Source organism: Coregonus lavaretus, assembly GCF_964263955.1.
Source record: "Coregonus lavaretus genome assembly, chromosome: 14".
In the NCBI taxonomy this organism is placed as follows: domain Eukaryota; kingdom Metazoa; phylum Chordata; class Actinopteri; order Salmoniformes; family Salmonidae; genus Coregonus; species Coregonus lavaretus.
Window position 1 is genome coordinate 42431648 of NC_140001.1, and position 24852 is coordinate 42456499.

Here is a 24852-nt window from a genome sequence, read left to right on the forward strand (position 1 = left end):
TAGAATCCCCATTCGCTAAATACTTCTCTTTCTTGTTTCCATGAGTCTAATGGGGTATAAAAAGTATAGGGCCAAAAGTATTTCCTAACCACAGGATATTGACCCCAGTTTTCAGTCCAACAAGGGCCCAGAGTTCTCCCCTGGCCAGGTCATGTAATAAAAAATATAAATAAAATTCTTACAAGATTCTTATTTCAAGTCCAATGTTTTCTTATCTTCTCATGTGGAAAACAAGCAGTGACTAATGGATATGAATCAGAACCCAATGGTCTGATTGCCGCCTCCCTCGGAATCCCTCTCCTAAACTTTAAGAGTTCTCCTCCTGCTTCGCCTCCTTCTCATTATGATTTAATAAGGCATGGCAAACAATGCTGACTGACAAACCCCCTGATACTTCAACCCATTATCTTAACATTTCTTCTTCCCTTGGCGTAACAAATTGATTGTCTTAGACCACCACACTCATACAGAATGGAGGATAAAAGGGGACAAAAAGGTATAGGGGAAAAAAAACATGTTTCGTGAAAGGAAGCAGCAGTTCCATCCATTTGACCAATTTGTTTTCATGGATTTTTTCCTCAGACAACAGCACTGTGCATACATCCACCCATCGCAACAATGACGTGTTTATCAGACAGGCACCATTCTAGAAATGACCAATTTACATAGTGGCCTACCAGACATGAAGGTCATGAACATATGTCTACACGCAACTCAACACCTGCTTAATATTCGGTCAGACAGGGATCAAATCGTATGGAAACAAATAGGATCAGCACCTGCCCTTTACAGTTGAAGTGCCCCATTATACAAGGTTCCTACCCAGATAGCACATAACATTCTGAGAACCATATGTTTCTTAGGGCTTGGTGAGTGCGTGTAGCTCAGTTGGTAGAGCATGGCGCTTGCAACGCCAGTGTTGTGGGTTTGATTCACACGGGGGGCCAGTATGAAAAAATAAATAATGTATGCACTCACTAACTGTAAGTTGCTCTGGATAAGAGCATCTGCTAAATGACTAAAATGTAAATGCGTGGTTGTCCTATGGTAATTTTGCATACAACCTTCCCACAACTTTCTGGGAATGGTGCAGGATAGTTGCCTAGATTTGGAAAATTCTCAGCACATTTAAGGAACTTGACAAAAAAAAAAAACGTATTTTCTTGGTATTTCATTACTTTATCAGAATGTTTCCTAAAAGTTCAAACATGGTTACATTTCATTTAAATTTTGGTAATATTCTAGGAACGTTCGCCAACTGGTTTGACATTGGGAATGTTCTCAAATTGTTCCGAGAACGTTAATAAAACGTTCCATAAAAACCATAAGAAAACTTTAGTAATGTTCAGAGAATGTTCTAAGAATGTTATTTAAAAACATATACATTCCGTTCTCAGCATCAAGAAAACGCTCTCTATCCTTATCTTGTTAAGTGTGTTCAGGTGTGTTGGCCACGCCCACTAATTGGTCACACGTGATCTTAATGAGTGCTTGTTTCTTTCGAAATGGGGTCTGTTTGAATAGGCAAAAATTAACAGCTTTGTAAGCATAAAAAAAACATGGCATGCTAGCTCCATCCTGGTTCCGCAGTGAACTAGTTCCATGCATAGAGAACAAAGGATTATAGGTTCGAATCTCAAATAAATCTCAAATAAATAAATAAATAAATAAATGTGTTTGCATGATTAATGCCTAAGGAAATGAATTTCCATGTGTTTTATCTGTGCTTGTTAACCCAAAATAAGCTAGCAGTGTTTCAAGTCGTATTGAAACATTCAGTGAAAGTTTTAAGGAAGTTATTAAAAAACCTCAAACTAACCTATAATTTCTGTTCTCAGAGCGTTAAAGGGATACTTTGGGATATTGGCAATGAAGCCCTTTATCTACTTCCCCATATTCTGATGAACTCGTGGATATAATTTTTATGTCTCTGTGTCCAGCATGAAGGAAGTTCATAGTTTTGCGAGCCAACGCTAACTAGCATTAGTGCAATGACTGGAAGTCTATGATATGCTAGCAGTGGATACAGGGCCTCATTATCAAAATCCTGAAGGGAAACGTTCCCAGAATGTCCTTGCAACCTAAAAATAATAGTTCCCAGAACAGGCAAAGTTTTCAGGAAACGTATGGCTTCACTCCAACACCAATGTGAATCCAAAAATACAAGTTCCCACAACTACCAAGGAACCAAATGTGCTAGCTGGGTATCGACCTCATGCAGCAGCCTGCTGCTGCTCTACCATTGAGCAAACAGGGCTTAGTGGGGGGAAAGCAAAGTTAGCTATCGCATTATTGGGAGGAAAGAAAGGACTTTAGGGATTAAAGTTTTTATTTTTTGAATTGAATATCAGAACGTCGGAGCAAGCCGGGATAAATAAACAAAGGCAATGCAATCCGATGAAATCCTCTTGTACCTTTGAATATATTATATTATCGTGTCTGCTTATGTGTAAAACAGATTTATTTGTTTTGTTTAGTGTCGTTGTGTGTGTATGTGAGTGTGCCTGACAAGGGATTTAGTTCTTGGAAGGTTTATAAGATGGATGTTTCCGGTATAAACTGACCAGGTTGATCATATTGGGCGAGAGAGAGCGGGAGAGAGAGAGAAAGACAGAGACAGAGAAATCATGAGAGAAAGAGAGAGGTATTAAGCATAAACATAAAGGGAGACGGGTCATAGAGCGATAAACAGTTAGAGAAAGGGATACATTGTGAGTAGGACTGCATTACGGTGAATAAAAATAAAAAGGTCTGTATAGGTCCTCTAAACAAAACGAGGCTATTCAAACATGAGTATTTGCCTTTAAGCCTGGGTAAATGTCCGTTGGGATAGAACACCACCATGCAGAACTATGAGACGACATGATGAATCTCAGACAGTCTCTCTCCTCTATCTTTAAGATAGAGATCCTATCAGGACGACAGAGGACTTAAAGTAAACTTATCCTTAAAGATGTAACACTTAAATCAATACTTTGAATGTGAAGGCTTGCACGATGCCAATGGGAGTCAGCCAGGCCTGCTACTTCAGTCAGTCCCCTAGAGGTGCAAGAAGGGCCCAGGCCCCCAAACCTGAACAGATAAGATATATCCTCTCCTCTTCAGAAGGAGGGGACAGCTTGAAGAGATAAAGTGACATCAATCAGCCAGACCTCAATGGTGGCTGTGGTCAGCGGCTCAGATAAGAGGCCGAATGGAGCTGTGCAGCTGGAGTGGTGACTGGCAGCTCCTTGAGTAGGCAGCTAAGGAGGTCTGGATACATTAGCTGTCTCTCATGTTTGGGGAGAGGTTGAAAACGTCCCCTTATACACTCCAAGCAATCCAAGCAGTGTTAAGCTGTCTGAGGAGAGAGTGATATAACACTGAATACATTTAAAGATGTCTCTCAGACTATGCTTTAGCATTTCCTTTGCAGCTGTATTGCTTTCTTAGTGATTGCTCCAAGCAATATGTACAAACTCACACAAGCACAATTTCAAATAGCATTTTCAAACAAGATGAATCATTTTCCGAATTCAATGAGAAACTCATGGTCCGTTCTCTGCACCCTCTGTATTGCCATTACCACAGCAACATACAGTACATCTGAGGGATTACAAAATGGAGGGAAGCAAAAGTACAGCAGTATGGATCCAAACCAACGGGAGCTCCAGCGACTCTAGGGCAACATTTGAGTGGCGAGTCACAGCAGCAGCTGTTGCGTTTTGGCAACCACTGAACCCAACATGTGTCAGAGTTATTTCAGAACAGTATGATGATCCTGAATGTCTCTGAACTTGCCTCCGTGTTCATTGGTGTTTTGACTTATTTGACTTACTCCTTTTAGCTCCTGGAGTAAATGCACCAATGAAGTTCTAAGGAGTCAAAACCTTTCTGTTCTGAGGGTAGAAAGATTATGAAGCTACCTCATCGGCTTAGTTTTGATCTCATCTCATAACAGCAATGTGTGTAGCAATGTGTGTTGCTACTCAAGCATTCACTGAAGTACAGTAGTAACTAATGACATGATGCTACCTCTGACAGCTTTTCATTCATCATGCCATTCCAATTACTTGAAAGTCAATTAGCTGAGCTAATTAGTTGTGTTAGTTATCACTAGGGTTGCAAAGCATCCGGTAATTTAACAAAGTTACTGTTATCTTTGGTCATTTTTAACATTAATAATTATTCCTTTAGAACCCATAGCGGCCGTCGACGGCCTTTCTTTATATTACTATGCATCCGCGAACTGCCTTGTTTTTCTAACAATAATATCTGTGTCAATATCGCAAAATTAACTTGCTAACAACCTCTTATTGTATTCGCGTGGCTGTTGTCATCAACCAGAAACCGGAAACATGGTATGCTGTCATTTGACTTTTCAACGTTTTTTTTTTAGTTCACTACTCAAAATGACAGCGCCGAAGCAGACACGACTTTTACCCGGGAAATAGGCTTTATTTATGTTGGTTGGTGATACGGATACGCACACGTCCTTGCACTTTGAAAAGTGATGATATCGAGGTGAGTGAAATAAGTAAACAGCAGATATATGTTTGGTGTTGTCGATGTTTGATGCTTTGAAACTTGAGGAATAGCTCACAGATAAGCAAGTCCTGTTATGTCATGATAACTTGGTTGGTACAGGCTAGCACATCAGCGGTGTTGTCTCATGGAAATAGTTGCAATGTTTAGCTGTATATAGTCAGCTAACTAGTTGGTTGTTTTGTCTTGTTTGTACCAATGCATTTCATATAGAAATGGCCCAAGCTGCTTGCTATAGATAGCTAGCTAACTAGTTAGTCTGTCAGGCAAGAAAAGTTGTGTGTTATGGTAATTTTGGGCTGCGCTCACAAAGCGTCAACCTCAGCTGTCACTTTCACTAGCTTGCCATACAGACAACCAGCTAACTAGCCACCTAAATCAAGGCTAGAGTAATTTGTGTTTAGCTGTTGGGCTTAGGTTATGGTTGGTCATGTTTGCTAGGTGCAGATATTCATAGACCTAATTTTCCTATTATTTGACAGCTTAGCTGTCGCGTTAGGGTAGTAGATGCCAGCACAGTGGAGCTCATATGATGAGTTGAATATTTGTTTACATAGACAGCTAACAAGTTGCTTGTTTTGTCCTGTTTCTACTAATGCAATTCATTTGGAAACTGTCCCAGCTTTGTAACTAATCAACTCTGTAGTTAGTCGGTCAGGCAAGGTAGCAAGAGTTTATTGGAGGAGAGAGAGAGAGAGTGTGAGTGTGTGTGTGGTCTGTACTAAATCTTATTGAGAGATTAACTTGTAATTGTCATTTGATCTTTGTTTTTGAGCTACACTACCAGTCAAAATCTTTGCACACTCTTGGCATTCCCTCAACCAGCTTCATGAGGTAGTCACCTGGAATGCATTTCAATTAACAGGTGTGCCTTCTTAAAAGTTAATTTGTGGAATTTCTTTCCTTCTTAATGCGTTTGCGTCGACCAGTTGTGTTGTGACAAGGTGGGGGGGGGGGGGGGGGGGTACACAGAAGATGATGAAACTGATGAAACTGGCTCTCATGAGGACACAGGAATGGAAGACCCAGAGTTACCTCTGCTGCAGAAGATAAGTTCATTAGAGTTACCAGCCTCAGAAATTGCAGCCCAAGTAAATGCAGAGTTCAAGTCACAGACACATCTCAATATCAACTGTTCAGAGGGGACTGTGTGAATCAGGCCTTCAAGGTCGAAACCACTACTAAAGGACACCAATAAGAAGAAGAGACCTGCTTTGGACCAAGAAACACGAGCAATGGACATTAGACCGGTGGAAATGTGTCCTTTGGTCTGGAGTCCAAATTTGAGATTTTTGGTTCCAACCGCCGGGTCTTTGTGAGACGAGGTGTAGGTGAACGGATTATCTCCGCATGTGTATTTCCCACTGTAAAGCATGGAGGAGGAGGTGTTATGGTGTGGGGCGCTTTGCTGGTGACACTGTCTGTGATTTATTTAGAATTCAAGGCACACTTAACCAGCATGGCTACCACAGCATTCTGCAGCGATACGCCATCCCATCTGGTTTGGGTTTAGTGGGACTATAATTTGTTTTTCAACAGGACAATGACCCAACACACCTCCAGGCTGTGTAAGGGCCATTTTACCAAGAAAGATAGTGATGGAGTGCTGCATCAGATGACCTGGCCTCCACAATCCCCCGACCTTAACCCAATTGAGATGGTTTGGGATGAGTTTGACAGCAGAGTGAAGGAAAAGCAGCCAACAAGTGCTCGGCATAAGTGGGAACTCCTTTAAGACTGTGGGAAAAGCATTCCAGGTGAAGCTGGTTGAGAGTATGCCAAAGTGTGCAAAGCTGTCATCAAGGCAAAGGGTGGCTATTTGAAGAATCTCAAATTGAAAATATATTTGTTTAACACTTTTTTGGTTACTACATGATTCCATATGTGTTATTTCATTGTTTTGATGTCTTCACTATTATTCTACAATGTAGAAAATAGTAAAAATAAAGAAACCCCTGGAATGAGTAGGTGTGTCCAAACTTTTGATTGGTACTGTTTATACAAAAGTATGTGGACACCCTTTCAAATTAGTGGATTTGACTATTTCAGCCATACCCGTCGCTCACAGGTGTATAAAATCGAGCACATAGCCATGCAATCTTTTTCCAAACTTTTGATTGGTACTGGATACATTGGGCTTCTGCTACTGGGCGGTGAGAGAGGGAGAGAGGTTTTTGTATGTGGAAGGCGGAGATGGGATGTGTGTTTTGCTGTATTGGGGCAAACGATAGAATAACTGAAATAGATTATATTCCCATCTCCCTGATGCTGTGGGAGGGAGGCACGGCACACTGTATCACAGTTTGTGTTATTCTCATGCCACTTTTAGTTCTGATCCTAACAGCCCTCCATTGGCAGCTCAACCCACTGAACTGAACTGAGCTGAGCTGAGGAAGTCAGGCAGGCAGGCAGGCAGGCAGGCAGGCAGGCAGGAGGCAGCAGGCAGGACACCATTCTCAGCCTAACGGTACTGTTGCTGCTTACAGAGAATATGATTATCATTAATGTATTATTATCATAGAGTAGGGTGCTACTCATGGAGATGATAGTGGTACAATGACGCACTAACGATCCCACCTGGGAATATAATTCAAATCACAAACCAGGAAGTTGTCCTTCCTGCCAAACACTACATTCCAGTTCTTTCAATATGGTTACACCTGTGTCCTTAAGACTGTATGGCACCTGTATACTACAGCTGACATAGTGACGGTTGTGAGAGCGTCTGTCTGCCTTTCCGACGGTAGACGATGCAGTTAATTAATGAGAATGCATTTTCATTCCTCCCAGCTGTCTGTCCTCAACCTGTTTTACTCTCCTCTTTTTTCACTTCCTCTCTTTTTTTCATTATTTTTTCCATCTGATATTTTTAGTCCCTTTTATTCTCACAGAATTTAAATTTGGGCTGACATCCTTGAAATTAACGGAAGATAAAAGGGATCCGGCACTATGTTAATATCTCTTTGAAGAGGCAGTCAAATTGCCAGTAGAATGCCTGGCCCTTTTTCCTCTCCTCCTGTGTTGAACATGTTGAGGAGAGGCGATACTGCAGACTCAGCGAGGCAACACAGCTCCCCGTGGCTTATGTTGAACAGGACTCACATCCCGCTCACACACACACTCACATACTCTCTCTGTCTCTCTCTCTCGCACATACTCTCTCTTGGTCCCACCCTCTCTCTGTCTGCCTTTCTTTCTCACGTCTCTACCTCTCTCTCGCAGCCTCTCTGTACTACAGTATTCTCTCCCTCTCTCTCGCAGCCTCTCTGTACTATAGTATTCTCTCCCTCTCTCTTGCAGCCTCTCTGTACTATAGTATTCTCCCTCTCTATCTCTCTTTCTCTCCTCTAGCCTGACACATGGAAATAATATGTATTATTCTGTTTATCTATACATTTATTTGTGTGTTTATCCAGTTAACCTGTGGCCATTCGTATACTGTTTTACTTACTGCATTTATCTAGCTGGCTTTTTAAAGGTACAGTTTAACTCCATATACTGTAACCTTGCCCACACAAGTCACAAATTGCACATTTATCATACTGTGAAATGTGTAGGATGGCCATGGCCACACTCTATGGGGCTAAAGATAATAAAAACCCTTTGATATTTTCTTTTGACACCCATTTCCCCGTTTCCTCCTCTTCTCTCTCTCTCCCACATGTTGTATTTATTCTTGAGTGTTGTGTCATGTCACCTCACCGATTGTCTGTGTTAAATCTCTAAAACCCAGATAAGAAGTCTCAGAAAACGGCACAAACTAACATATGGAGTTCATGGATGGTTCAACAGATGTGCTAAATACACATCCTCTCATGTGGTGTGATGTCCCGCTACCAGTTTAAAGTCAACAAATTGAAAATTGCAGAATCTCTTCTTCCTGTAAACCCTGTTCCTCTGGTAATCTCTCTCTCCCGCTCTCTTCAGTAGCTAAATGCTTTATACACGCATTTGTTTCATTACGGAGTCGGCCAACAGAGTCAGACACAGACCGAGAAAGAGACATGCGTGCCTGATTTTTATTTAAGGATCCTCAAGTAGAGCTTGGAATTAAAGTGTAGAAACCACTCCAGAAGACTCTCCTCCTCTTCTCTGGTCAAAAGAAGTGCACTGCATAGGGAATAAGGTTCCATTTGAGACGCAGTCTCTCTCTCTATCAGCCTAACCCGTCCTCAAGCTCCTCCAGTCTGAGAGAGAGAACTTTTGAACCAACCAATGCAGCGTCGGACCACGCTGCGACTTTAACACTCAGTTAATTACTCTCATCTTGACCTGGGAGTAAAACTAAATGCTGTGTTTCAGTTATCTAGCATAGAAAACGCATTAGCTCACGCACTCTTTAATAGCTTTAATTAGCTGTTAAAGGAAGCTGGTTCGCCGCAAAGTGACCGATGAAGTCGATACTGTAATATGTTTCTAATATGCATAGCTATGGCCCTCGATGCCTGTTTAAAGAGGTGGTGCATTGGGAATGTATTTCGTATGGAGATACCGGTGACGATATGCCGGATGAATCTAACCAATTATAACAAACTAATAAGCCTATCCTGTCGGAGCAGCGAGGCAGCAACCCAGACAGGCTATATCAAATGAGCATTCATTCTTAGCAGAGATAATGGAATGGAATTAATCCGCCAAACTATTGACAATGGAATCCTTTTCAAAGGAGCTGTTTCAATGTCAGTTTCATTTTGATGAGGAAAAGTTACCCTCTCATTAAAGCGAGATGAAACATAGACATTATCTGTCGATGGGGAGATTTGTTTTTCTTTCATAGCAGATTAAACAGAAAGGACAGGGCCTGTATTCACAAAGTTTCTCAGAGTAGGTGTGCTGATCTAGGATCAGCTTTGCTTTTCAGATCATAATGAATAAGACAGGGGGGACCTTTTGCTCTTGCTTCAACAAAACCCCTTTCAGATTGTGTGGTGTTGATAGCAGAACCACTACTGCCCTAGCCTTCATTAGTAATATAGTTCCTAGTCTATAATTTATCAATTTGCTGAACAACCACCTGCCTCAGCCCAGTCAGTGGTGAGCTGCCCCTCACAGTGGAGCATGGACCTAATGGATACTCATGGTTTTTAATGTAGTCATATTCCACTCAATACAGGCCAGAAGCACCACTGTTATTATTACAGGGTTGGGCCTCTGAAACTGATTCAGGGATAAACAATAAGCGTTGAATGATGGGAAATTAAAACAGCACTTGTCAATTTCTGTCTCCACCCACAGTGAAGAATAACTGCTACAGAATAATTTCAATTGTGCGGTAACCGCCCCAAAAACCAGCCAAGCTTTGGTTTGGAGACGGTTAACACAGAAGTAAAAACAAAAACTCCCACCCCTCAGTTTATAAACACAAATATCAGGGCCACAGTGTGGGCAGAAACAGAGCTTTAGGAAAATGATGCTCTAAATGATGATGTCCTCTTACGTAATAAGTAGCGTACCTGCTGCCCAGAAAACAGAGAGAGAAGCCTAGAAGTAAACTGAAGAATGAGTCATAACACCTTTATCACACAGAGGAGGGTGCACCTCATTCATGGGCGTTTCTCCTGAGCAGTCAACACACACACACACACTCAAGCACACACGCATGCACGCACAAACAGATACGAGGGTGCTCCTATTTCTGGCAGTTTTTTGTGACTCTGAGGAGGCAGTAGGAGATGCCAACATCATGCACAATAGTATTTACAATACACCTCCTTCTCACAATATGCTCTCTCTGTCGCCTAACCCGTGTGTGAGTCAGTGTGCAGCGGGGAGTGTGACAGTTGGTGTGTGTGTGTGTGCTTCCTTGTGCATGAATGTGAGTGAGTGTGTGAATGTGAAAGAAGGGAGCAAAGCACTGAGAGAGTAAGGAAGACAAGAGAGGAGGAGCATGCATGCTCTCTCTCCGGGCTCATATTTCTCTGCGGTGTAGAATAGTGTGGCGACCGGCAGGCTGCCTTTTCAAGCGCTGCCTTTTAAAGGCATGGTGGGAATCGCTTCACAGTCAGGCACGGAACTCAATATGCTAAGCCGTCCCAGGGAGTGATGGAGAGAGAGAAAACATAACCTGTCAATTACCACAGCACAACTGCTGAAAGATTAATTGGAAACCGCCAGAATTTTCCAAAAGATGAAGGAAGTCTCGGAACAGAGCGTAAAGATCAGCACTACTGTAAGGCTGGGGTCGCTAGCTGACTAACTACAATGTTAAAGCAGAGATCCGCATTAGGAGAAACAGCAACACTGGCCGCCCCAGGCACATTTGTTATTGTTTTTGTTTTGTTTATTGAACTACGGAGAGGAGCTCCGGCATCGAGGCAAAAATCTAGTACATACAGTGCCTTGCAAAAGTATTCATCCCCCTTGGCGTTTTTCCTATTCTGTTGCATTACAACCTGTAATTTAAATGGATTGTTATTTGGATTTCATGTAATGGACATACACAAAATAGTCCAAATTGGTGAAGTGAAATGAAAAAAATAACTAACTTCTAAAGAATAAATAACGGAAAAGTGGTGCGTGCATATGTATTCACCCCCTTTGCTATGAAGCCCCTAAATAAGATCTGGTGCAACTAATTACCTTCAGAAGTCACATAATTAGTTAAATAAAGTCCACCTGTGTGCAATCTAAGTGTCACATGATCTGTCACATGATCTCAATATATATACACCTGTTCTGAAATGCCCCAGAGTCTGCAACACCACTAAGCAAGGGGCACCACCAAGCAAGCGGCACCATGAAGACCAAGGAGCTCTCCAAACAAGACAGGAACAGAGTTGTGGAGAAGTACAGATCAGGGTTAGGTTATTAAAAAACATCAGAAACTTTGAACATCCCACGGAACACCATTCAATCCATTATTAAAAATGGAAAGAATATGGCACCACAACAAACCTGCCAAGAGAGGGCCGCCCACCAAAACTCACGGACCAGGCAAGGAGGGCATTAATCATAGAGGCCACAAAGAGACCAAAGATAACCCTGAAGGAGCTGCAAAGCTCCACAGCGGAGATTGGAGTATCTGTCTATAGGACCACTTTAAACCGTACACTCTATAGAGCTGGGCTTTACGGAAGAGTGGCTAGTAAAAAGCCATTGCTTACAGAAAAAAATAAGCAAACACATTTGGTGTTCGCCAAAAGGCATGTGGGAGACTCTCCAAACATATAGAAGAAGGTACTCTGGTCAGATGAGACTAAAATTGAGCTTTTTGGCCATCAAGGAAAACGCTATGTCTGGTGCAAACCCAACACCTCTCATCACCACTAGAACACGATCCCCACAGTGAAGCATGTTGGTGGCAGCATCATGCTGTGGATGTTTTTCCATCGGCAGGGACTGGAAAACTGGTCAGAATTGAAGGAATGATGGATGGGATTCTTGAGGGAAACCTGTTTCAGTCTTCCAGAGATTTGAGACTGGGACGGAGGTTCACCTTCCAGCAGGACAATGATCCTAAGCATACTGCTAAAGCAACACTTGAGTGCTTTAAGGGGAAACATTTAAATGTCTTGGAATGGCCTAGTCAAAGCCCAGACCAACTTTAAGTCAATGGCATTAACTTTAGATCTAACATAATAATAGTTTGGGTGAACTATATATAATAGAATTAAGTTGAGATCTTGAATTATACATATACATACAGTACCAGTCAAAAGTTTGGACACACCTAATCATTTCCAGGGTTTTTCTTTATTTTTACTATTTTCTACATTGTAGAGTAATAGTGAAGACATCAAAACTATAAAATAACACATATGGAATCATATAGTAATCAAAAAAGTGTTAAACAATTCAAAATATATTTTATATTTGAGATTCTTCAAATAACCACCCTTTGGCTTGATGACAGCTTTGCACGCTCTTGACCTTCTCTCAACCAGCTTCAGGAGGTAGTCATCTGGAATGCATTTCAATTAACAGGTGTGCCTTGTTAAAAGTTAATTTGTGGAATTTATTTCCTTCTTAATGCGTTTGAGCCATTCAGGTGTGTTGTGACAAGATAGGGTTGATATACAGAAGATAGCCCTGTTTGGTAAAAGACCAAATCCATATTATGGCAAGAACAGCTCAAATAAGCAAAGAGAAACGACAGTCCATCATTACTTTAAGACATGAAGGACAGTCAATACGGAAAATGTCAAGAACTTTTAAAGTTTCTTCAAGAGCAGTTGCAAAAACCATCAAGCGCTATGATGAAACTGGCTCTCATGAGGACTGCCACAGGAAGACCCAGAGTTACCTCTGCTGCAGAGGATAAGTTCGTTAGAGTTACCAGCATCAGCAATTAGAGCCCAAATAAATGCTTCACAGAGTTCAAGTAACAGACACATCTCAACATCAACTGTTCAGAGGAGATTGCGTGAATCAGGCCTTCATGGTCGAATTACTGCAAAGAAACCACTACTAAAGGACACCAATAAGAAGAATAGACTTGCTTGGGCCAAGAAACATGAGCAATGGACATTAGACCGGTGGAAATCTGTCCTTTGGTCTGATGAGATCAAATTTGAGATGTTTGGTTCCAACCGGCGTGTCTTTGTGAGACACAGCGTAGGTGAACGGATGATCTCCGCATGTGTGGTTCCCACTGTGAAGCATGGAGGAGGAGAGCATCTACAGATGGACTATCCAAATAAAGTCTTACTGAAGAGAGACAGTGTGTATGAGGAGAGAGCATACATACAGCAGGGACAAAGGGAGTCTGGCGACAGAGCTGCACTTGTCAGATTTGCATTTTAATAAGTGTAACCTACTGTACTTTAAGCTGCTCAGAAGACGCAATAGAACCTGATTCACTTGGACATCTCTCAACACTGTTGTAACATTTAAAAGGTACATTCTGCAATATATTACACCTGCTCAATAGTCATTTCAAATCAACGATATACACCTGTAGATTTTTGAAGAATATAATTTAGAAATACCTCATGAACTTAGTGAAACTGACTTGCAATACCTTATAACAATATGGTTACAACTAATTTATTATACAGCTTATACTGCTCAAACACACCAAGACAGTCGTAAAGAGGGCACGACAAAGCCTATTCCCCCTCAGGAGACTGAAAAGATTTGGCATGGGTCCTCAGATACTCAAAAGGTTCCACAGCTGCACCATCGAGAGCATCCTGACTGGTTGCATCACCGCCTGGCAAGGCGCTACAGAGGGTAGTGCGTACAGCCCAGTACATCACTGGGGCCAAGTTTGCTGCCATCCAGGACCTCTATACCAGGCGGTGTCAGAGGAAGGCCCTAAAAATTGCCAAAGACTCCAGCCACCCTAGTCATAGACTGTTCTCTCTGCTACCGCACGGCAAGCGGTACCAGAGCGCCAAGTCTAGGTCTAAAAGGCTTCTTAACAGCTTCTACCCCCAAGCCATCAGACTGCTGAACAGCTACTCAAATGGCTACCCGGACTATTTGCAAGACGAATTATGGATTGTGTATTTAAAGGGGGGCTGGTGTTTGCTTCCAGTGATATTGCATCTGTTCAGAAGGAGGTATCCAAGTACCAACACAAATATCCTATAAATATGTAATTAAATACTGTAGGTACCAATATCACACAAACATATAAAATCAGATTTCATATGTGATGTTTGGGCTGGATGTATTACTGTTTACATAATCTGACTTCATTCAATATAGTTCAATACTTGGACTTGATAGTCTTTTTATCAACAAAATAAGTATTCAGTCGTCCCTGCTGAGGCTAATAGAATTGAAGCTATCTTGTTTGTAGATGTGAGGGGAACATTGCATTCCTATCAACTGCACCAAGATTTTCTCCCCCGCAGGCTGCTCTTTTGCAGAAACCTCTTGGATGTCGAGGCTACTTGAACTGCATGAGTAGCATTTCAATCACCACTTGATGTGTAGTGGCATTGTTGTGAAGAAGTGCCACAAAACTTCCAGGATCGTATATTTAGTTTTTGCATTTAGTCAACTCCATCTATTTCATTCTCCATCTAAACTATTCCTCAAATCCCTCTGAAAGAGTTTTATTGAAGACATTCAGCCCGGCTAAAAAAGGTTATTTCACCAACCATGAGTCAGTCGGTGGAAATGGGAATTCTTGTTAGAAAAATACTGGCGTCTACGTATTGCTGTTAGGCTCCCTTGCAGGGAATGGGCTTTCAGATCAATTTCTCCAGAGCAGCCGAGTGACGGCCTGAAATGCTATTTTCTTTGAAGGGCTTAGCATTAAATAAATTGAGTAGTGGATACTTAAACATCTCCAACGGTTAGTAGAACTCAAATCATAAAAGTGCTACGAACTCAGATGTCAGTAACATTTCTTATCACTTAATGTTTTTGAGTACTGTTAACAAATATTAGGTTATTGAGTAAATGCACCTTTATTTATTTGTGTTCTACTGATATAAAGTTATTGAGTTTTTACAAGTTATGATTATTTAATATTTGTATTCAATCTAACATTTATTAAAGATGCAGAAATCACTCCGCCATTTCCTGGTTGTTAAAATTCGAATAGTTCGCCTCATTTCAGTTTGTGTGACAAAACCAGCAATTATAGTCTAGAGAATCATTGTACCATCTAAACCGCTGTGAAATATATTTTCCATAAGCAAAAATATTGTATTTTCAGCTGTTTGAAGCTGGTGTACAAAACCAAAAGTAATTAACGGGAAGCATAGAAATAGCGCACATAGAACAGATCAGATGTACTTGTTGTGTGTATGTACTGATAGCTTCACACACACACTACATGTTAATGTTTTTAAATGTATGTAAATTGTAAAGTATTTTGTCTGTAATGTGTTTTTCGTTATATGTCGGACCCCGTAAGACTAGCTGTCGCCTTTGGCGTCGGCTAATGGGGATCCTAATAAATAAAATCAAATCAACCACTTCTTAGACTTGCTTTCAATGAGAATGACATATCTGTAACACACTTTTCTATGTCAATTTGGTCAGGGCGCCAAAAAAGTTACATATTGCAGCTTTAAATAAGTTATTCTTACTATTATGTTTTATGTCTTTACGTAAAATAATAAAAATTGCCAATTATAATAAATGTTCTACCACAGCGACCATGTTATTTTTGGGAAGCATAATTGATTCTGAGTTAGGACAAATCAAGTTTCTATGTGAAAACTACCTCTAAGACGCATACATTTAGATGTTCCAAACTCCCTTACTCACACTAAAGATGGAGGCTCGCTCGGCTGGTGCTAGCAGATGCACACAGATCAAATACATCGCTTGAAAGCCGATCAAGGTGTTTACATGTCTTAATAATTAGACAGATTGCTCAGAAAACCAGGTGTTTTAAGCGGCGTACACTTACGTCAATTTTGACCTTACGACGATTAAGATAAGCAGAGTAAGGTGTTTACATGACTATTGCATAATCTGCTTTCTGCCATAATCAGTTGAATTTGGAATTATTACTGTGCATGTAAACATACTCATTGTGTATTGCTGGCTAACATACTACTGTTGTAGAAAAGGCCCATGGAGTTGGTGGAATCGCCCTTTAATTCATGGCCACTTGCGCAGCTGGGCCAGAGCGCTTTAATTAGGTCAGGTGGAAATGTCAGACAGATCTCAACTCATTAAAAGGAGGAAATCGCCACCGCCCGAGCTCGCTGATTTATTTTTCCCAACTCTGTCTAATCCAGACATTCTGTGCGTCCACGAATCAACCACAGACAAACTACCCAGTACATATACCACTTTGTGGTTAAAGGAATTCCTGCCTCAGTCTCCTCCATTCCTCTCAGTCACCTGACCCGTGACCACCTGTTCACCTTCAATATTGTCAGTCATCCTACACTACCAGTCAAAAGTTTGGACACACCTACTCATTCAAGGCTTTTTCTTTATTTCTTACTATTTTTACATTGTAGAATATTAGTGAAGACATCAAAACTATGAAATAACACACATGGTATCATGTAGCAACCAAAAAAGTGTTAAACAATTCAAAATATATTTTACATTTGAGATTCTTCAAATAGTCACCGTTTGCCTTGATGACAGCTTTGCACACTCTTGGCATTCTCTCAACCAGCTTCATGAGGTATTCACCTGGAATGCATTTCAAATAACAGGTGTGCCTTCTTAAAAGTTGATTTGTGGAATTTCTTTCCTCCTTAATGCGTTTGAGCCAATCAGTTGTGTTGTGACAAGGTGGAGGGGTGTGGGGGGGGGGTTTACAGAACATAGCCCTATTTGGTAAAAGACCAAGTCCATATTACGGCAACAACAGCTCAAATAGGCAAAGAGAAACAACAGTCCATCATTACTTTAAGACATGAAGGTCAGTCAATCTGGAATATTGTGCAGTCGCAAAAACCATCAAGCGCTATGATGAAACTGGCTGTCATGAGGACTGCCACAGGAATGGAAGACCCAGAGTTACCTCTGCAGCAGAGGGTAAGTTCATTAGTGTTACCATCCTCAGAAATTGCAGCCCAAATAAATGCTTCACAGAGTTCAAGTCACAGACACATCTCAACATCAACTGTTCAGAGGAGAATGTGTGAATCAGGCTTTCAAGGTCGAATTGCTGCAAAGAAAACACTACTAAAGGACACCAATAAGAAGAAGAGACCTGTTTGGGCCAAGAAACACGAGCAATGGACATTAGACCGGTGGAAATTTGTCCGTTGGTCTGATGAGTCCAAATTTTGGTTCAAACCGTCGTATCTTTGTGAGACGCGGTGTAGGTGAATGGATGATCTCCGCATGTGTGGTTCCCACTGTAAAGCATGGAGGAGGATGTGTTATGGTGTGGGGGTGCTTTGCAGGTGACACTGTCTGTGATTTATTTAGAATTCAAGGCACACTTAACCAGCATGGCTACCACAGCATTCTGCAGCGATACGCCATCCCATCTGGTTTGGGCTTAGTGGGACTATCATTTGTTTTTCAACAGAACAATGACCCAACACACCTCCAGGCTGTGTAAGGGCTATTTAAACAAAAAGGAGAGTGATCGAGTGCTGCATCAGATGACCTGGCCTCCACAATCACCCGACCTCAACCAAATTGAGGGAACTCCTTCAAGACTGTTGGAAAAGCCTTCCAGGTGAAGCTGGTTGAGAGAATGCCAAGAGTGTGCAAAGCTGTCATCAAGGCAAAGGGCAGCTATTTGAACCATCTCAAATATAAATTATATTTGATTTGTTTAACACTTTTTTGGTTACTACATGTGTTATTTCATAGTTTTGATGTCTTCACTATTATTCTATAATGTAGAAAATATTAAAAATATAGAAAAACCCTTGAATGAGTAGGTGTGTCAACTTTTGACTGGTACTGTACCTGTCCAGCTACCCACACAGATTCCAATAATCTTTCAATGGTTCTTCGAGCCGGATGATGACTGAACCAAAGACAGGTGAAAAGGAAATGGAGGAGGAGAAGGAAGAACCAGACAACCACCTGGTTATCTTAAGGATTATGTGGTGGAGTTTCCCCCACCAAAGGGCAAGCCCACTAGGGATCAAAGCAGCAACGGATCAACTGTACGTTTCAGCCATCAACCATCCCGTCCGAGCCAAGGACTGGAAACTGCTTTGGAATGGGAGAGTGGTCCACAGGAATAACCCATGGAAGAGGTAACTCCCACAGCACAGGTCGACCAGCTCCCCAAGGTGGGCTCCGCTCATCCCCTTAAGTCATGGGAAATCATTGAGGCACTCTAGACGGAGTGAGAGTTCGACCGGTGGATACCCCTTTGGAAGTGGCCATGGCAGCCGCCATTCCCTAGCCCTCAGCGATTCACAGACCACTGTCCTACGAGAGAGGATGAAACTACTAGCGTTGGAGGAAATTGAGCGTCAGCTTGAGGAGGAACAACAGGCTGATGAACGATGTAATCTATTGGATGTGCAGGCCCGTAGAGCTCTACAGGAACGGGAATTCATTGCCAAAGACCTGGCACAGCAGCGGAAGCCGTCAAGCAAGAAGGAAATTGGAGGAGGCACGGATGGTCTCATCCTTCCTGGAGAAGAACGAACAGGGAGTTGACCTGACCACCACTCCACATGGACCTGACCTGTCTGCCTTTCTTTCCCAATCTGCTCCTCTGGTACAGCATGGCACACAGTCCCCGGAGGCTCGAAGGTCAAAAGCCAGCACGGACCACGGGGGACAGGCCGCTCCGCCAACGCACTCTATGCCAGTGACACAAGTTAGCATTCCTCCTCCATCTAGCCAAAGCACCTCTCCTTCGCCTTTCCGCCAATTACCAACAACGGAAAATCGTTCCTCTCGTCCAGGGCCTGGACCAGGCCAGTCATCAACCATCAGGGGGGAGAGCTCTCACTCAATTCAGGCTGCCACCAATGGAGGGTCTGGGCTGGTAGGGGAAAAGCCAAACGAGGCCAGAGTGAGCTCCTCAGCAGTCCCAGGTTTATCTTTCATGCAACCAGAAGAGGGATCCAACATCATGAAACTGCTAGTAGCCTCAGCCTATGGAATTCCCAGACCCAGACTGCCATACTTTGACAGCAGGAAAGGAGAGTGATTTTGTCCTCTTGGAAATGGCATTGGAGAGCCTACTGGGTATTCACAGTCATCTGTCAGAACGCTACAAATACCAAGTGCTGATGGATCACTTGCGGTTTCCCAGTGCATACAAGCTGGCCAAATCCTTTATGCACTCCACAACACCATACACTGCCGCTCTCCAGGCCCTGAAAGCAAGATATGGTGAGCCACTAGTCCAGAATGAACTAAACAACATCCTGAACACGTCTCCAATCAAAACAGGAGACCATGCTGCCTTCCAGGAGTTCTCCCTTGCTGTCCAATCCCTGACCCCGATGCTCCAATCCGTTGAAGGAGACGACGGGAATGAGCTGAAATGTGGCTCCCACATGGACAGGCTCTTTGGCAAGCTTCCAGCCTACCTCAGAGAAAGTTTCATCTAACATTGTTTGAACAAAGGCATCCTGAAAGATGGCTCGAGAGGCACCTATGCCTTCAAAGACATGGCATCATGGTTGCAGGTGAAGGCGAGGGTGATGAGCATCGCTCACTAGGCCACAATCTCAGCCCCAACCTCTGGGGTAAGGAAGGAGTTTGAACGCAAGGAGGGTCATACATGGCAGAATCCCACTACCATGTACTTAAATAGTGAAGCCGGTGAGGAACCCGGAAGGGAGGAACCCGGAAAGAAGACCTCTCTCTAGAGCAAGAACGTCAAATTCCAGCCTTACTGCCCCTATTGCAATAGAAAGGGACACTTCCTGGGCAGGGTCCAGCCCATCTACTTCTCTCTACCCAAGCTGTACAGTCACAGCAAGTCCTCTTTACCAGAAGCAGTACATCTCCATCTACCTGTCCAGCCACTGACCTCCTTCGGAATGTGGAGATGCTCTGGAAGATGGACACCTTCTCCAACCGGAAGCTACAGGAGGTCACCCACTCGAAACATGACTCCTATGCATTAGACCTCCTGGAGAAGCACACCACCACCACTGAAATGGATGGTGTTCAGAGGTACACGACCCCACTGCTACGGGTGCCCAACTATCCTCCTCTGGCAACCACAACACGAGTTGTACTCCCACTGCGACTGGTGAAGAATCCTGAGCTTGCTCATAACCGAGAGATTCATAACCTTGTGAAGGCAGGCTATGTCACCAAGGTGCCAGTTCATGAAGAGGGAAACCCACTCAGCGAATCCTGGTATCTCCCTCACCATGTTATCCAGCAACACAGTGGGAAGTACAGACTTGTCTTCAAATGTTCATTCCAAGCCGCTGGTCAAAGCCTGAATGACTGTCTGCTCCCCTGACCAACCTTAGGTCCTTCTTTGCTTGGTGTCCTTCTCCGGTTCCGGCAGCACTCCACAGCCATCAGTGGTGACATCAAAGCCATGTTTCATCAGATTCGTCTGCTGTCTTCCGACACCACACTTCTCCGGTTCATTTAGCGAGATATGGAACAAGACGCAGAGCCCACAATCTATATGAATGGCAAGTACTCCCATTTGGCACCACGTGCAGTCCTTGCTGTGCCATAGAGACACAGAGACATGCCCGAGAGCACCCAGACAGTGACCCAGAAGTCTGGGATTCAGTGGAGAATGCCTTCTACGTGGATAACTGCTTACAGAGCGTCCCATCCACTGCTGAAGCGAAAGCACTCCTCGATAAAGTCCGGAATCTCCTGTCCAAAGGGGGATTCGAGGTCAGACCGTGGGCGAGTAACACAGCGGAGGTTGTACAGCACCCACGCCACAAGCCAGGTCAAGTAGCAGTGGCTGTCGCAGTCTGGCGCTATCCCACAAGAGCCCACTCTAGGACTGAGATGGAGTTGCATACCGGATACCCTGGGGTACAAGCACCGCTCAGCCCTGAGTATCGAAACCCCCACTCTGAGCATCATCTATCAGACCCTGGCCAGTCAATACGATCCCCTCGGGTATATCCTGCCATACACAGCCCAGGCCAAAGTCTTAGTCCAGGACCTGTGGCGACCAAGAGGGACTGGGATGAACCAATCCACCAGGCTGACCTAGTGGAACGATGGATCTGTTGGGAAACAGAGTTGTCGGAGCTCTCTAAAGTCCAGATAACAAGGTGTTATGTGCCACCCTGTGCTGACCAACTGGGATCAAGCCGGGAACTTCATGTGTTCTGTGACGCTTCAGAGCGGGCTTATGGAGCAGTTTCCTATCTCTGAGTGGAGGATGTGGCAGGCCACACCCATGTCTCCTTTGTTATGGCCAGGTTCAGGGTCGCACCCAAGAAGCAGTTGTCAATGCCTAGGCTGGAACGCAACGCTGCCCTTTCCGGAGCCCAGTTGGCCTCCACCTTAAGAGCCGAGCTCACCATGCCAATCCAAAGGGTCATCTACTGGAGTGATTCGACCACTGTACTGACCTGGCTCAGGTCGGAGTCCTGCAGGTATAAGGTGTTTGTCGGAACTCGCATTGCGGAAATCCAAGACCTAACGGAAGGCAATGACTGGAGGTATGTTGACTGCGTAAACAATCCTGCTGATGACGTCACTCATGGTAAAACACTTAAGGAATTGGCTCAACCTCATCGCTGGAGCTTGGGACCACCATTCTTGTCCCAACCAGAGAACGAGTGGCAGACAGTTAAGGAAGTCTGCCCAATGCTACAACATCTCTACAGAGCCAACCACAGCTCTCCCTGACCCAGCACAATCCCAAACACTGCAGGATCTGATGGGGTGGCTTCCATACCCACCTCCCTCGCTGCGGAGACACTCCTCCTACAGCATGAACAAGCAGTCAGCTTCCCTGAGGAGCTAAAAGCTCTGAAAGCCGGTAAGGAAGTGGTTAAGGACAGCCGTCTTCTCTCTCTTGCCCCAGAGTACGACCAAATACTTGGAGTGATCAGCGTCGGAGGGAGGCTGAGCCAAGCAGAAGTCTTGGATCCCGATGCTATCCATCCAATTATCCTTGACTCCAGACACTCTCTCACCAGCCTCCTCATCAAGAGTTATGATGAGAGGCTTCTTACCCAGGGCCAGAGAGGGTCTATGGGGAGATGAGGCGAAAGTATTGGATACTTGGAAAAATTGCTGATTTGCACCCCGCTCGCTTGCGCCTCCTCAAACCCCCCTTCTGGTCAGCCGGAGTAGATTGCTTTGGGCCCTTTACGATAAGCTAGGTCATCGAGTGGAGAAGCACTTGGGCATTCTGTTCAAGTGTTTGACAACTAGACGTGTCCACCTGGACCTACTGGAGAGTTTGGATACTGAAGCCTTCTTCATGGCCCTACGGCGGTTTATCTCACAACGGGATCCTGCGAGATCCTGGCGGACAGGGGCACAAACTTCAAGGCAGGAGAGAACAGGTTGGAGGAAGCCTTCCAAGCAATGGAACCAACCCTCCAGGTTCAACTGATGGACCAACAAATCTCCTTCAAATTCAACCCTCCAGGGGCTCCTCATTTTGGAGGAACATGGGAGCGAGTGATCAAATCTGTGAAGATGGCCTTACGAGTCGTCCTGGGAGACCAAACTGTCACTTACGGACCGTCCTGATAGAGGTGGAAGGGATACTGAACTCCAAACCCTTGTGATATCTCTCTGCAGACATCGCTGACCCAGATCCGGTGACACCGAATCTGCTCTTGATGGGGCGCAGAGATGCCTCACTTCCTCAAGCCATGTATGCTGATACCAACCTCGTTGGCAGACGCCGGTGGCGACACAGCCAGAACATGGCTGACAATGTCTGGACCCGATTCATTCGGGATTACCTACCAAGCCTACAGCACAGAGGGACATGGCGGAAAGAAACGGCCAGCCTGGACACTGGCCAAGTAGTAATGATAGTGGACCCTCAACTGCCTCGAGCCTCCTGGCTGGTGGGCCATTAAACCAAGACCATGCCTGGGACTGATGGTCGTGTTAGATCAGTGGAGATCCAGGTAAAGAACCGGACATATATCCGGCCAGTTGCCCGACTAATTCCTCTCCCCGAGATGACAGAGGACGGGGAGCGATGATCCTTTTGAGGAGTGTGGAATTTAACAAATTTCCGGGGTGGCTGTAGAAAAGGCCCATGGAGTTGGTGGGATCACCCTTTAATTCATGGCCACTTGAGCAGCTGGGCCAGAGCGCTTTAATTAGGTCAGGTGGAAATGTCAGACAGATCTCAACTCATTAAATGGAGGAAATCGCCACCGCCCGAGCTCGCTGCTTTCTTTTCCCCAACTCTGTCTAATCCAGACATTATATGCGTCCACGAATCAACCACAGACAAACTACCCAGTAAATATACCACTTTGTGGTTAAAGGAATTCCTGCCTCAGTCTCCTCCATTCCTCTCAGTCACCTGACCCGTGACCACCTGTTCACCTTCAATATTGTCAGTCATCCTACCTGTCCAGCTACCCACACAGATTCCAATAATATTTTAACTGTGTTACAGTGGGGGGAAATCAAAATATTTTTCAGTTTGCTAACTTAGCTAGCTAAGCTAGTCTAGCGAGCTAGCTAAGTTAGCTAAACAACTACCAGTAGCCATTTCTATGACTAAAAAGAGAAGGAAGTTTTCAGTCTGAGATCTATAGTATTGTATGGAACACCAAATGTACAAAACATTAAGAACACCTTCCTAATATTGAGTTGCACCCACCCTTTTGCCCTCAGAACAGCCTCAATTCGTTAGGGCATGGACTTTACAGGTGTCGAAAGCATTGACTCCAATGCTTCCCACAGTTGTGTCAAGTTGAATGGATGTCTTTGGTGGTGGACCATTCTTGATACACACGGAAGACTGTTGAGTGTGAACAACCCAGCAGCATTGCAGTTCTTGACACAAACTGGTGCACCTGGCACCTACTACCATACCCCGTTCAAAGGCACTTACATTTGTCTTGCCCATTCACCCCCTGAATGCACACATACACAATCCATTTCTCAATTGTCTCAAGGATTAAAATCCTTCTTTAACCTGTCTCCCCCCCTTCATTTACACTGATTGAAGTGGATTTAACAAGTGATATCAATAAGGGATCATAGCTTTCACCTGGATTCACCTGGTTAGTCTATGTCATGGAAACAGCCGGTGTCCTTAACGTTTTGTACAAAACAGCAAGCTACAACCAGCCACCTAAAGCTAGGTTTACCAGCTTTAGCATATGACTGGAGTTGGCTAGCTAGTTAGCCTGGCGCTTGCTAACTTGCTATGCGCCATGCCTCACATTTGTAACTTGTTAGCAAGCATGTGTAACATCAGCAATTGTAAATAGCTATGCTATGTAAAGAACAAAAGGCCAGCACACTCTTTAAGCTCCCAATTCACTCCTTTATTGACTACGTAACATAATTAACAAGGGTTGACATTGGTTATGATTATGACAGTGGATGCATTTCAGTCTCACAAAATGATAGGCAAGATAGGATTCCAAACAGATGTAAATGACAATTATTGTCTACCCAGCAAGCTAGCTAGCTAAGTTCACTAACAGTGAGGAGAAACAATAATGCAACAACTTACTGTTATAAATCTCTAAAACTGCTGAGTTGGTTTTACTAGAAAAATATTTGCCTAAGCATGCCTGATATACATGGCTGTAGCTAGATACTGTCTGCCTACCTAGGTACATTTGTACAGTCTGGTCACTGTTCAAAGGTTGAGGGTTATGCCATATTTATTTATATTAGGCTAGATATTGTTCTAAATGTAATCTCTGTGCCTGTGCACATGTATGCATGTTCAACTAGCTTACCCTAATGTTGATGTTATGCTGGCACAGTTCAACTGTAGCTCAAACTGTACAGTATCATTTATTATCTTTTTTTGTCTTACAAAAATATATCTTGAAGGTCTAACATCTGTTGGATGCTACAGAGCCCTGT